Source organism: Vidua macroura, chromosome 2 (assembly GCF_024509145.1).
Source record: "Vidua macroura isolate BioBank_ID:100142 chromosome 2, ASM2450914v1, whole genome shotgun sequence".
NCBI classification, from domain to species: Eukaryota; Metazoa; Chordata; class Aves; order Passeriformes; family Viduidae; genus Vidua; species Vidua macroura.
Window position 1 is genome coordinate 2,571,920 of NC_071572.1, and position 14,858 is coordinate 2,586,777.

Genomic DNA, 14,858 nt, shown 5'->3' on the forward strand with positions numbered 1-14,858 from the left:
ATCCCCACACCCTCAGCTGTTTACATTTTCCTGTGACATAAATAGCTTTTGAAACTCCCAAGTGTAAGATTACAATTCATGGCTCAGTTTTTTTCCTCCTGGTTGTAAGGAGTGTGTAACTGGGGCTGCAGTGTGCAGGATATTTCCACCCTGATTGTTCAGGTGGTTGGAGCTTCCTGAGGCAGTGAACACAGATTTTTAAAGTTTTTTTCTTGCCAAACAGGAGGAAAACTGTGTAACTCAGCCCCTTAAATAGATTTTTCCATTATAGACAGGAGACACCAACCAAAAATGTTGAGTGATTTCATGTTTTTAATGATATATTTTAAGTATTTTAGATTGGAGCAATGGACAGTATGGAAATTATTTTTAACTTTCATAGAAGGCTGGGTGGAGCTTGGAGCAGCCTGGCACAGTGGGAGGTGTCCCTGCCATGGCAGGGGTGGCACTGGATGGGCTTTGAGGTCCTTTCCAACCCAAACCACCCATGGTTCTGTGATATCTGAGCTGAGCTTGAGGAGTGACTCCCAAACCCAAATCCTTTCTGTCAGGATCAGGAGCAGAGTGGGCAGGGCCCAAAGAGCATCAGGGTGTTAAAGGAACACACAGAGAAAGCAAAATCACAGAGAAAATGAAATTCCTGCTCTTGCCTCCGAGTTCACAGTGCAACAGTTCCACAGAACCCCAGGATCCCCGGGGCTGGAAAAGCTCTCCCAGCCCATGGAGTCACAGCTGTGCCCCGTGCCCACCTTGTCCCCAGCCCAGAGCTCTGAGTGCCACCTCCAGGGGACACCTGCAGGGATGGGCACTGCAAAGCTCCCTGGGCAGCCCCTGCCAAGGCCTGAGCAGCCTTTCCATGGGGAAATTCCTGCTGCTGGCCAAGCTGAGCCTGCCCTGGCCCAGCCTGAGGCCGTTCCCTCTCCTCCTGTCCCTGTTCCCTGGCAGCAGAGCCCGACCCCCCCGGCTGTCCCCTCCTGGCAGGAGCTGTGCAGAGCCACAAGGTCCCCCCTGAGCCTCCTTTTCTCCAGGCTCAGCCCCTTCCCAGCTCCCTCAGGAATTCTCCAGCCCCTTCCCAGCTCTGTTCCCTGCCCTGGACACGCTCCAGCCCCTCCAGGTCTCTCCTGCAGGACCAGAACTGGACACAGCCCTCAATGTGAAATCTGTGTTGTCCCAAATCTGTGTTGTCCAAGAGCTGAAGAACTGCCTCCAGTGTGCTCCCCACCAAGCAGGGGGGGAAGGCAAACCCAGGATTTCCTGGGACAATGAGCTTCCCAGACAAAGCATCACGTGGAAAATAATAATAATAATAATAAACCTTTATGCAAAAGAAGCAAGAGAAGAATGGATCAAAAAGTGGTAGGATGAGAGGAAAGAAATGAAACAGAACTAAAAGGTTGGTTTTCAGAGGAGGGAGGTCACAGGAGGAGTCTGCAGGGAGCTGTGCTGTGCTTGGTGCTGCTTCACGTCTCCCTCAATGATTTGGGGAGAGGGGCTGAGCAGGGCCACACCACAGACTGCTGAAGGTATTGGGGTGTTCAGGTAAAGGAAAGGTAGAGGACAAATCGAGGTGCAGATAAAGGGCTGGCTGGAGAACTGAGTAAAGACCTTACAAGACTGAGGGACTGGATAATAAAATGGCAGAGAAAATCTGATGTAGTAAAGTAGTGCACATGGGGGGAATTCTATGTACACAAGGATGGACTCTCCTGTTTTCCTACTCACAACTGAAATCTTTGGGTCCTGATTAATATTGCCATGAAAATATTGGCACAATGTTCCCTTTTACTGAGAGAAACAAATCAAATATTTGGAATTATTAAGAGCACAAAATAAAGAACAAACCAGAGAACATTGTAGCACACCTGCCCTGGTATAAATCCATAGTTCTGTGTATATGGAGCAGCGTGTGCAGTTCTTTTCCAGACATCCTAAAAAGGCTTCCACGTCCTGAAGGAGTTGACAAAAAAGATGGAGAGAGACAATTTCCAGGGGATGGAGGGACAGGACTCAGGGAATGGCTTCCACTGCCATTCCCAATCCTCAAACAAGGGTGGTGGCTGTTCAGGTAAGGAAGGGAACGATGCTGGAGAGATTTTATGGCCACCAGGATGAGCAGAGGGCTGGGGCAGCTCTGCTGGGAGGAAAGGCTGGCACAGCTGGCATTGTTCACCTGCACAGGAGAAGCTTTGGGCTGAGCTCAGGGTGGCCTTGCAGGGCCTGGAGGAGCCCCAGGAAAGCTGGAGAGAGACAATTTCCAGGGGATGCAGGGACAGGAGCCAGGGAATGGCTCCCAGTGCCAGAGGGCAGGGCTGGATGGGAGATTGGGAATTGGGAATTGTTCCCTGGCAGGGTGGGCAGGGGCTGGGATGGAATTGCCAGAGCAGCTGGGGCTGCCTCTGGATCCCTGGCAGTGCCCAAGGCCAGGTTGGACACTGGGGCTGGAGCAGCCTGGGACAGTGGGAGGTGTCCCTGCCATGGCAGGGGTGGCACTGGATGAGGTCTCTTCCAGCCCAAACCATTCTGGGATTCTGGGATTTCTGTGGTTCTGGGATTCTGAGATCTCAACATGCCAATTCTGAACCATGGAATTTTGGAGAAAACTCCTCCTGCCAGCATTCCCTCCCCACCTTAGCCATGGCCTTCAAGGACAACTGGAAGCTGCTGCAGAGAGCCCTGGGTTTGGAGTCCATGACACTTGGGAAAATCAACAGCAAATGTTTGGAATAGTTTCCCACTTTGGAATTAACTTTTAAGGAAATTTTTCCCTGTGGAACAGATCCATGTTGCCTGTAAAAACCCTGTGTTGTTGTCCCTTTGGCTAAGAAGGTGATGCTCAGAATCTGGAATCTGGGTAAAAATTAATACCACAGAGTTGGCGTATTTACTATAATTTATTACATATCAATTTCACTGCCTTGAAAAGCGACATAAAAAAGACAACAAAAAGTTCTTTCTTGTGACAATTTAAGCAAGAAATATTTTTTAGCTGCTGTTTTCAGCCTTTGAAACTTGAAGTTGCTTATAAATTTCCCTGACCAAAATATTACCCTTCCAAAAAAACCCCCAAATTCTCCTTGTTATTTCCACTTAAAACAGAAGAAAGAAAAAAAAAAAAAGACAGGAGAGGTTTAAAGAATAAAAAATCAGCCTGAAGCAACACCCAGGACAGGAAACTTCTTCCAAGCAGTTAAAGCTTGGCAAACCTGCAAACAATGGAAAACAAACAAACAAGGATCAGTTGAATGTTTGTCTCAGCCTGAATGTTCTGGACACACACAAAACCTCCCAAACTATCCTCAAATCCCCAAAAGAAGGTCAGGAAGTGTTCTGTTCCTGATGTTTCATGTTGGAAAATCCCCTGTGTGCTCTGCCCATCCCAGATTCAAAGTTCCTGTGTAAATTTGAGCATTGATTTTCATGTATATAAATGGCATTAATTAGTATTTAATTAATAGAATTCCTCAAAAATGTATTAATTCAGACTTTTGTGTGTCAAAAATGAGACTTAGATTTGATACTCATACACCTAGAATGGACTAGAATACATAGAATACTAGAAACAGAATAAATAAAATAAATATACAGAGTAGGTTATCTTACCTTGATTGCTTTTTAAAATATTTATACTACTACAGGTGCATTTGGCTATTTGGAATTTTCTCAATGCTTTTCATTTAGCTTTATTTTAATTTTTAACTGGAAGTCTTTATGTTCTGCTTGAAATTTGGGTTCAGCAGTCCAGTTTCACCTATTTGAGGTAATCCCTTTCAAAAACTGCTCTGCCAATATATGAAAATTCAGTTGAGGTCTGTTGTGAAAAGACTTGCTGTTACACATAGGTTGGAAGAGGAAAAAACAATGGGATTGGGGTGATTTTTAAGCTTTTGATTTTTGTAATTTGGTTTTATAAATCAAGAGGGAAACTTTCTGTGTTGGGAGCAGAAGTGTTGTGTGTCCTGTGGATGTGAGCACTCAGGAGAGAATATTTTAGTGGAAAGAGATCTAAAACCATCATCTAATTCAATTTATTCATCAACCTGATGGGCCCTGCACACAAAAATATCAAATACCTGGAGTTCTGGTAATTTTATTCTCCAGAAAGGAAAGAATTGATGGGCAATGTGTTAGCACAGAGCACAGAAGTGGTTTGGTGCAGCCTCTGCCTCAGAGTTTCCTGTGCAGCTGCTGCTCAGTGAAAGCTTTTCCAGCTCCACAGATTTGCCAACTTTACCAAAGCCACTGGACAATTTCAAACCTGACAGATTTCTTGGGAAACAATTTAATGTTTATGAAATATCACTTAAACAAGCAACACACCTCGTCTTCCATTGTGCTACCAGTGCCTGCCAATTGTCCCCAATTCAAACCCATTTTTTAATATTCCTTGTATCAGGGAATCACAGATCCCGGAATGGTTTGGTTTGGGATCTTAAAGCCCACCCAGTGCCACCCCTGCCATGACAGGGACACCTCCCACTGTCCCAGGCTGCTCCAGCCCCAGTGTCCAACCTGGCCTTGGGCACTGCCAGGGATCCAGGGGCAGCCACAGCTGCTCTGGGCACCTGTGCCAGGAACAGCAATTGTTCCCAATATCCCATCTAATCCTACCTTCTGTCAGTTTGAAGCCATTCCCCCCTGTCCTGTCACTCCCTTGTGGTCCCTTCCAACCCAAACCAGATTCTGTAATTCCACCCCAGATTTGTTTTTGGGGTGCTGGACCCTTTGCAAAGTTTTCTGATGTTCTGAGACCTGAAAGCCAGGACTTCCCCATGGCTGTTTTTTAGCTCACCCTGGCAGTTCTGCAGCTGGGAGTCCCTGACAGTGCCAGTGGGAACAGGGAGCCCTGAAGCTTCTTTAAAAGGACAGGGTTGGAGAACTGTAAGGTCTGCTGGACTCCTCCACCCTTTACACCTCAGAGGGAAGTGGGCCTGATTTACCCATGGCAGAGTGGGCTGGCTCCAGCCCCAGATGGTTTGTGTGCTCTTGTCCTTCCCACAGCAGTTCCAGGTTGGTGCCCACAGTGCTTCCCCCTCAGGTGCCCGTGGTGTTGTGCCCTCTCCAGAGTTTCACCAGCCTGGGGGAGCTGCCCTGGGAGCACAGCCCTGCCCTGGCAGCACAGCCCTGCCCAGCAGTTATTTTGGGAGCTCCATCCAGGCAGGACTGGGCCCTGCAGGCCTGGCTGGTCCCTCTGGAATTCCAGCAGGGATCTCAGCAGAAGGTCAGCAGCGACCTTGCCTTGCCAGTTCCCTGGAATAGCTCACGGAGGGGAAATGCAGGCCCCAAAAACGGTGCCCTACAAAAGAGGAGTGCAGAGCAATTAGCCTACATTAGTGATGCCACAGAGCAGCTCCAGGGCCTGGCAGTGGGGACACCCAGGAACTGGGGCTGAAATGCACCTCACAGGGAGGTGAGGTATGCACAGCTCCCCTGGTTTACGTGCACAGCAGAAAATACAGCTTTGTTCTGCTTAATAATTCTGAGTGGATTGCTCCTTGATTAGAGCCTCAGCTCTTGTCATGGTTTTTTATTCCTCGCAGTGCTCAGCCACCTCTGACAGACCCACCTTGGGCAGAGGTGGTGAATAAAGAGATTCAGAGAAGATCTGGAAGCTGGTGGCGGGGTGGAGGATTGATCCTGGCTAATCACTAAACCATCTCTCACTTTGGGAAAAGCTGAACTGTTATGGGAAGTTTCACCTGAACATCAGCAAGAACTTTCCTGTGCAGTGACTGAGCACTGGACTTCTCTGGGCACCCTGTGCCAGGGCCTCACCACCCTATAATCTCTAATTTAAATGTACTCTTTTTCAGCTGAAGGCCATTCCTCTTTGTCCCATCACTCCATGCTCTTGGTAAAAAGTCTCTCTCCATTTTTCTTCTGAACTGGGATGGGATAGAGGATCTGGGAGGGACAAAGGAACAGACAACAAAGCATTCCTGCTTCTACTGAAGAATGACTTACTAGTTTAATGAAGCTCCGTAAGTGACAATTTTAGAAAAAATTATTTAAAATCCATCACAAATTCTTTTTCTTTGCTAGCAGGAGGTTGATCGAGTGGACACCAAGCAGAACATACTTCTAAGAACTTTCTTGAATGGATTTGTGTCAGGATACCACAAATATCATGGTCTGGAATTTCAAGAACAAAATCCCTGTGGAAGCTGCACAAGGAGTTTTCTCCTGACAGCAAGAATCAAGTTTTCATTTTGGCCAGCAAAGACACCAATCCTGCTGCACAAGAGAGCAGGAACTGGTATTGAAAAGGGAAGAGGCCAATGAAAGAGAAATGGAATTTTAATGGAATTGAGGACAGTTTTTGACTCTTGCAGGAATTCTGACAGACAAGCAAAAGCTGGGCATTGAACAGGTGTAGATCCAATGATGTTACAGTCAGCAGAACCAGAGACTTTTAAAGAGCCATGGATTGTACTGGTCCTTTTGGATGTGAGGGGAACTTTATGATTAAATTACCTTTTTTTTTTTTTTTTTTGTTTTCCGTATTTTATAACACAGGGAAACCAGATTCCTCTAAAAGTTGGAAATTGATGGGAAATACTTGACATCGTAGCACTTGATTTACAAAAGTTTTAAAGAATCACAATTCTTCAGAATGCCTGATTTCAACAGGAACTGTTCTGCACTCCCACAAATGTATTTAGCATGGAAAGTGGTCTTAGGAGGACTTCTGGGATACCACTTCCAAGTATGCACTTTCCCTAGGATAACTAACACAGCCTTTTTCCTGGAGATTCTTCCTCAGAAAACTCCATGGTTTTGGGGAAGGATTTTCACAGAATCACTGAGGTTGGAAAAGATCTCCCAAGATCATCAAGTCCAAGCTGTGCCCGATGCCCACCTTGTCACCAGCCCAGAGCACAGAGTGCCACCTCCAGGTGTTCCTTGGACACCTCCAGGGATGGGGACTCCAAACCTCCCTGGGCAGCCTCTTCCAATACTTAACAACCATTTCCATGAAAAAAAAAAAAAAAAAAAAATTCCTCCTGATGTCCAGAAATTCCTGCCTGACGTTTTAAACGGGAAAAGAAACTTTTCATACTCAGGAGCGTGACCTTCACCATGAGTGTGAACACCAAGGAGCACAATTCCAGAGAGTATCAGGGAGAGCTCAGGGAGATGCACTTTTTTTTTGGGAACAAGCCTCATCCAGCAGCAATTCCAGGACCTTCTGGTCCAGAGGCGTGCCAACCTACACAATGTGCAGCTCTGGCTGTCAATCCAAAGCCGGTACTATCGAAGCCGGCTCTGATGATGACTCAAAAGCCGATCTATCTCCATCCAAATGGGTTGCCATGGCAACCCCTCTGGCCTAAAAAGAGCTGGACCACATTAGTTACTTAGCAGCACCTTTTTGACAGGCGAAACACAAGCTGCTCCCTCCAGATGATGGTTTCATGTCCAACTGAGGCTGTCTGGGAGCTGCCGCGGTGCTCTGGGAAGTGTTGATGATGTAACTCATGGAGGAGAACTTCTGCTGGGACTTCACTTGGGTTTGGGGCCCAGCACCAAAGGAACTGAGCTGTGTGGTGGCTTTGGTGGAGAAACACAACAGCAGAATCTTTCTTTTTGTATTGTGATGGAATTCTTCCTGAAGATCTTCCAGCTTGGGTCTGGTGACCTAAGAAGGCCCCTCTTGCAGCGGGATACAGAAAATTGTTGGAATTGCTGCTGGTCCAACACAGCATCTACATCAAAACTTGTACCCAAAACACAAATGTTGAGCCCTGGAAAAGTCAGGGTGCCCGTGGCTGCTGTGAAGGAAGCCTGGAGTTCAGGCAGAGCTGGAAATGCTCCAGGAAGAAAATTGCAGGGCTACAAGGGCAGGTTGGAGCAGGGAATGAAGCCTTCCAAAGCACACAGTGATGAGGCAAATGGGCCTCTCTACTCCATGCAGGAAGGCTGGAAAGGGAAAAACTGGGACATATTACCCATAATCACACTCCACTGCCACAGAATCATAGTTTGGGTCAGAAGGGACATTAGAAACCATCCAGTGCCACCCCTGCCATGGCAGGGACACCTCCCACTGTCCCAGGCTGCTCCGATGTCCAGCCTGGCCTTGGGCACTGCCAGGGATCCAGGGGCAGCCCAGGGCCTGGCCACCCTCCCAGGGACAACTTCTTCATATACCTAACCTAAAATTCCCCTCTTTCAGTCACTCCCCCTTGCCCTGTCACTCCAGTTCCTGATGAATTGTCCCTCTCCAACTTCCCTGTAGCCCCTCAGACACTGGAAGGTACTGAGGTCTCCACACAACCTTCTCTTCTCCAGGCTGAACAATCCCAACTCTTCAGCTGTTTTGTTGTTTCTTTTACATCTGTTCCATTTCTCTAGAATGCTGTACGTTATTTTCTCTCTTAGAGCTCATTTCTCCACTCTCTTTCCTCCTCATTTTTAATGTGCTTTTATCGTATTTTTTCTCAATTTTTCTGCTTATTATTGGGGTTTTTTGGTCCCAAATACTCTGCTTTCTGAGAGGTGGTCTCTTAGGAAATTAAATCCAAGTATTTCTTACGAGCCTATCCACTAATTCATATAGAATGTTCACAAACTCCTGTTTTCGAATACTGCAAACCTACTCCAGGTGGATTGTGATGGAGAGTTAAAAAAAAAAAAAGGTCTCTCAAGTCTTTCCTGTCTTGGCAGTCCCTCCCTTCCTAAAGAAAATAAAAAGGAGTAAGATTTGATAATTTTTGATAAGCAAGAACTTGGATTCCCTTCGTGCAGGTCACAACTCATGTGCAAAGTTTCCAGGTGAGGCAGGATTCTGGTGGAATCCCAGCCTGGAGGATCCCTGACCCGAGCCCCAAACCTCCAGCAGAGAACACAAGTTCAGTTCCTGACAACCCTTTCCAGGAAGGAATTCCTCCTGATGTCCAACCTGAACCTCCCCTTGCTTTTTAATGAAATGGATATTGAAGAGAACACTTTTGTACAAGGGAAGAACCGTTCAGGTTATTCATTATCCAAATAAAATTAACAAGCCAAAAATATCTAGATGTTTGTGCTGGAAAATAACATTTTTAAAAGATGTCATCACCTTTTAAAGGACATTTTATCTCTGCCCAAGGTGACAGAGCTTGGGTATAGCCAGCAAAATAAAAGTAGAGGATGACTGAGCAAATGCAAAAACTCTTGAAAGCTCTGTAATATTTTTAAGTGTTAGCAAAAAACCTCCTCAAAACCTGACAAAAACCCCAAGTCCCAGGAAGTTACAGTAATGCAGTGAACAGCGTAACAAATTTCTGTGAGTTTCGTAGTTACCTACACTGAGCAACAGAGAAACTCTTCTGTCACTGCACTCACAAAGACCAGCAAGAGATTTTAGAGGGGAAAAATCCTCAGGGAATGCCCCCCTGCTCATCTCCAAGAGTGGAGCTGTTCTTCCTGACCAAGGGACTGGGCAGAGGTTGGCCTTTGAGATCTTGGAATTGTCCATCTTGGAAGAGCCCTCCAGGATCATCCAGTGCCACCCCAGTGCCACCAGCATCACCCCAAACCCTGTCCCCAAGGCCACATCCAGACTACTCCTGAACATCCCACAGACAGTGACTCCAAACCTCCCTGGGCAGCTCCGCCCAAGGCCTGACCACTCTGCCAGGAAAAATTTGGGAAAAATTTGTTTCCAGTCTCCAACCTGAGCCTCCCCTGGTGCCATCTGAGGCCATTTCCTCTCCTCCTGTCCCTTGGGACACGGCAGCAGATCCCGACCCCCCCGGCTGTCCCCTCCTGGCAGGAGCTGTGCAGAGCCACAAGGTCCCCCCTGAGCCTCCTTTGCTCCAGGCTCAGGCCCTTCCCAGCTCCCTCAGCTTTCCACATCCCAGGACAAGAGCCACATTCTGGCCACGCTCAGAGTCAACGAGAGAAGTGTCAAAAGCAGCTCCAAGTGACCACAAATCCTTCTGGGGCTGAGGGGAAGGAGAAAGGAGCACTTAAACCACAGTGCTCCCAAGCACCTCCCAGGGCTGCAAGGGGCAGTTCCATAGATAATTTCAACTCACCTAACACCTCTCTGTCACTCCTGGGGTGGTCCCACGATTCCCCAGCTCTTCCCTGTGCACCCCTGTCCCTGGAGAGGGACTTCTCACAAAAGACTGGGGCGAAAAGACAAACAGGGATGGCCTTAAGCCGAAAAAGAGAGGTTAAGATGGGATATCAGGGAGAAATCCTTCCTTGGGATGGAATTCCCAGAGCAGCTGGGGCTGCCCCTGGATCCCTGGCAGTGCCCAAGGCCAGGTTGGACACTGGGGCTGGAGCAGCCTGGGACAGTGGGAGGTGTCCCTGCCATGGCAGGGCTGGCACTGGGTGGGCTTTAAGGTCCTTTCCACCCCAACCCACTCTGGGATTCTGTGATCACACAATTTAAGTAAAATTCTCAACACTTGAATTATTTGGGGGGGGGCTTTGGCTGTGGCTGCATCCGTCTGCCAATCCTTGGCTGCTTATTCGCACCTTTTAAGCCAAGATAAAAAAAAAATATTAAAACAGGAAGAAAAAGCAAATGGAACAAGTAACATGTCCTAATTTCTCCAAGGAGGTTGGCTGGGAACTGAAATGACTAGATTAAAGTATCACACGTCAGAATTAAAGTATTAGATAAAGGCCAGGCTCTACTTTTTGATCTTTGTGGGCATTCCAGAAACTAAAAAAAAAAAAAAACCAAAAAAAAAACACCAAAAAAACCAAAACAAAACAAAAACAAAAACAAAGAAAACCCCAAAAAAACGAAAACAAACAAACAAACAAAAAAAGCAAACACACACACACACACAAAAAAACCAAAAAACCAAAAAAAACCCCACCACTATTAAAAACCCCCTGTCACAGATTTAGGCTGGAAGCACCGATCTGTCAGTTCCAAGGGGAAAGGAGCCTTCCATCAGCAGTTCAAGGCTCCCACACTGGGCTACTTATACTGCATATTTTAACTCATTTTTTGGGAAATCTATTGATTTTTTGAGGGGGATGAGGAAGACCCCATGATGCAATTCCAAGGGAAAAAGAGCCTTTTATTCTGTGATTCCCTCAGCACCTGAAGGCTCCCACACCAAGCTACTTTTAGTGCATTTTTAAACTCACTTTTGGGGAATATATTGATTTTCAGCGGGGGTGAGAAAGACCCCTGAATGCAGTTGTGAGGGGAAAGGAGCTTTACCTCAGCAGCTTGAGGCTCCCACATCTAACTCACTTCTGGGGTAATATATATATATATATTTTTTTTTTCTGATGAGAATTAGAAAAATCCTGGACAGAATTCCAAGGGGAAAGGAGCCCTTCCCTCAGCAGCTCAGGACTCCCACACCGGGTGACTTTTAGTGCGTTTTTAAACTTGTTCTTGGGGAATACAGATTTTCTGAGGGGACGAAAAAGACCCCAGGACGCAATTCTGAGGGGCAAGAAACCTTCTAGAATCCTGTGACTCCCCCAGCATGCCGGGGCTCCCACACCGGAACGACTTTTAAGCGCATTTCCCAACTCGTTTTTTGGGGGTGATATTTTTAAGCGGGTCGAGAAAGACCCGTGGACGCAGTGCCGAGGGGAGGGGAGAGGAGCCTTCCCTCAGCAGGTTCAGGCACTCCAGGCTCCTTCCAGTGCGTTTTTTGAACGGTTTTTCGGGGATGTCTCGGGTTCCGAGGGGGCCGTGCCCGGCCCTGTCCCTCCCCACAGGCGGCGGGCGGGAAGCCCCGGCGGGCTCGGCCTCGCGCTCCCGGCGCCCCCTGCGGGCCGGGGCCGGCACCGCCTCAACCGCCGGGTCCCCCCTCACCGGGAATGGCGGCCGCTCTCCTTCCCCGCCCCGCCGGGGCCATCCCGGCCCGCAGCGCCGCCGACACCGTCACACGCCGGAGGGCGGGCGGGCATGGATCAGGGAAGGAGGGGGAAGGAGCCGTTGCCATGGCGAGCGCGGCCCGCCCTTGCCTCCCCACGTCAGCGCCGTCTCCCGCCCGGCCGCGGGTGATTGACAGTTGCCACGGCAACAGGCTCGCCCCCGCCGCCATTTTGTCAGTTGGGTTTTTTTTTTTTAAATTTAAAAAAAATATTTAAAAAATTAAAATAAAATAAAATAGTAACAAAAAACAAGAGCAAAGAGCTCAGTTTCCGCCAGAATCTCTAGGGTTATTATTTTTTTAAAGTTTTTTTTTTTTCCCTTCTCCTTCTTCCGACCTCCACCGCGAAAGGAAAAGGAAAAGAAGGGACGCAAAAAAAGTGCGCTCCGAGGGTCCCGCCGGGGATGCGCGGCCGGGCTTGAGGCGGCGGTGCGGGAAGCGAAGCCGGTTCGTGAGGAAGAAGGGAGGGAGGGAAGGAGGAGCGGGCGGGGAGGGAGGGAGGGGGAGGAGGTAGCGGCTGGCAGGCGGGGGAGGGAGGGAGGGAGCGAGGAGTTCCCGGGGGCTCGGTACGGCGCTGCGCTTCCCCCCATCCCCTCCTCCTCCTCCTTCTCCTCCTCCTCCTCCCGCTCCTCCCGCTCCCCCCGCCGCTGTCCCCGCGCTCCCGGCCGGGGCTCAGGCCGCCGATCGCAGCCGAGCCGAGGCGAGGCCGAGCCGCCGCCGGGCGCTGCGCAGGTTTGGACCGCGCGCCATTTTGTGAGGGCAGCGAACACCCAGAGCCCGGCCGGGGACCCGCCGGGCCGCCCGGGCTCCCCTTCCCACCGCGGGCAGACCCGCGGCCCGAGGGAGGAGGAGGCGCCGCCGCCGCCGAGGCCCCCGGGGAAGAGCGGGAGGACGCGCCCGGCATTCGCCCCGCGGAGGGAGAGGCCTCGCCCCGGGAGAAGCCGCCGCACGGGTGAGTGAGACGCCGCACCGCGGGACGAGCCGGGGCCGCCTCGCCCGGGCCCGCGGCGGAGGGGCCGCAGCGCTTCGCTGCCATCTTAGAGCGGGAGCGGCGGCAGGGCCGGGATCCATCCCCGCCCGCCCCGCCGCAGCCCGCGGCCTTTTTCCCCTTGGAGCGCGGCTGTGGCTTCTCGGGCCTTGGGAGCGGCGATGGAGGAAGGGAGCTCGCCCGGAGCCTCTCGGTGTTATGCGCAACGCCCTGCGGTGGGCGGGTGCGAGGGCTCGGGCCGGGCTGGCGGTGAGGAGGGCGGCAGGACTTGGAGCATCACCTGTTGTAGGGGAGGATTGGGATGCCCCGGCACCTGTGAGGGGCCGGTGGGGCGGGTGGGGAAGGTGCGGGGAGATGGGGAAGGAGTTACCTGAGCGAGGTGCCTGTCATCCCTTCGGTGGGGGTGGGGAGGAGGAGGGAGCAGCGTTGGGAATAGACACAGGGACACGCAGGGACACAGAGGCACAGGGACACGCAGGGACACACGGGCACTCCCCGGGGAGGTGGTGGAGGCACCGTCCCCGGAGGTCTTTAAGGAAAGGCTGGACGTGGCTCTCGGTGCCATGGTCTGGTTGACAAGGTGGCCGTAGGTTGGACTCGATGATCTCGGAGGTCTTTTTTCCATCATTAATGATTCCCTGATTCCATATTTTAGTAGCTGGCCGCGGCCTTTTAGGGGTTCAGCTTTGTGTTGTGGGAGGAATTGGGGCTCTTCTCGGATGCACTGGGTGCTCCTCTGGAGTGGCCAGAGTTCCCTCCCGCCGCCGCGGGATCACAAAACGCGTTTTAAAGTCCTCGAATTCGAAATTTAGAAATTGGTGCGGTTTTGGATCTCAGTCGGCTTTGAAGTTTTGGGTTTAGCCCCTCCAAAGACCAGGTAGGGCTTCTTTGATCATGTCTCTCGATTACTGCTGTTACTTAGTTCTCCTATTACTCCACAGCCATCGAGGAGTATAATAATAAATAAATTAACATTTATTGTTATTTAGAATCAACAAAGACAGAGTAACTGGCTCCAAAATAAATCGACAAGCGTGTTTTTGACAGCCATCCTGGTTGAATCCGAATGAGTGTGTGGTGTTAACTTTTGCCAGGAGGTACTTGAAGTCACACTGAGGTGGATGGAGTTTCATGGGGGCCTGGATTTGAACAAGTTAACAACTTTTTTTATTATCTTCTTGGTGTTTCCTTACCTTTTCTTCAAGAAAGGTGTGTGGAGTCGAAGAACACATAGATGATATCTGGTGATAAATCAGCAACCATTTAGTTTCTGGTAGTATTTAATTCTCTGCCTGTAACCAAGCAGAATTTAACTTCCCTCCTTGGAATAGTCTGTAGCCCTAAAAAGTTTTGGTAAACTTGTTTCTCTCTTTCTCCACGCCGCCCTTCCCCCAGCCTCTGTAGGTTGGATATTTTTGGAAAATTAATTATACTTTATAGAATTAGAATAATAACACTGAAAATAACTCTGAGCTAGTATTTGTTAACTATTATCTATATATATTTGGTGTGTGTATATATAGATACTTTTGTAGGCTACGCTTCATGTTTTTGGCTTACATGAATTATTTAGAACTAGACTTTTTATTTGCAGTCTGAAGTAGAATATGTGTGTGAAGTGTTAAATTTACATTTTCTGCTGTGAATTAAAAATTCCATCCAAGTTTATGAAGCTTTTTGAGTTTAATTCATGGCTTTGGAATATTCCTTGGGTGAAGCAAGTATATCTTGTTCAAAATTGAAGAGCCAGCAGGGTTTTCTTAAGCCAGGAGGGCAATAGGTCAAGAGTTTGATATTGTTTCCAGGCTTACAGGTAGGGTTGGTTACAGGAGCAAGTGTTACAGTTCCTGCATCAATACTTGGATGGGTTTAGGACTTGTCATTGGCATCCCCTCCCCCAGCTGGACAGTGACAAGGATAATTTTACCTAATAGCAGCCAAGAGTTCTCCCTTTCAGTGCAGGATTCCCTTCCTCGTGTGAAACAACCAGGGACTCACGGGGAATTTGTCCCGTTTGGGAGTCTGGG

General features: G+C 49.2%; 1 protein-coding gene across 3 annotated transcripts in view; it reads left to right on the plus strand.

The window, feature by feature from the left end:
* Positions 1–11,046: 11,046 nt before the first annotated feature.
* Positions 11,047–14,858, plus strand: part of DYRK1A (dual specificity tyrosine phosphorylation regulated kinase 1A) — a 73,406-nt gene continuing 69,594 nt past the window's right edge. Inside the window, exons 1-2 of one of the 3 annotated variants that reach the window (XM_053969652.1) lie at positions 11,047–12,290; positions 12,607–12,795. The gene's annotated coding sequence lies outside the window, so the exon portion shown is untranslated. Of the gene's footprint in view, positions 12,291–12,318; positions 12,796–14,858 lie in introns of those variants that run through there. The other 2 variants (XM_053969653.1, XM_053969651.1) reach the window with 2 other exon arrangements.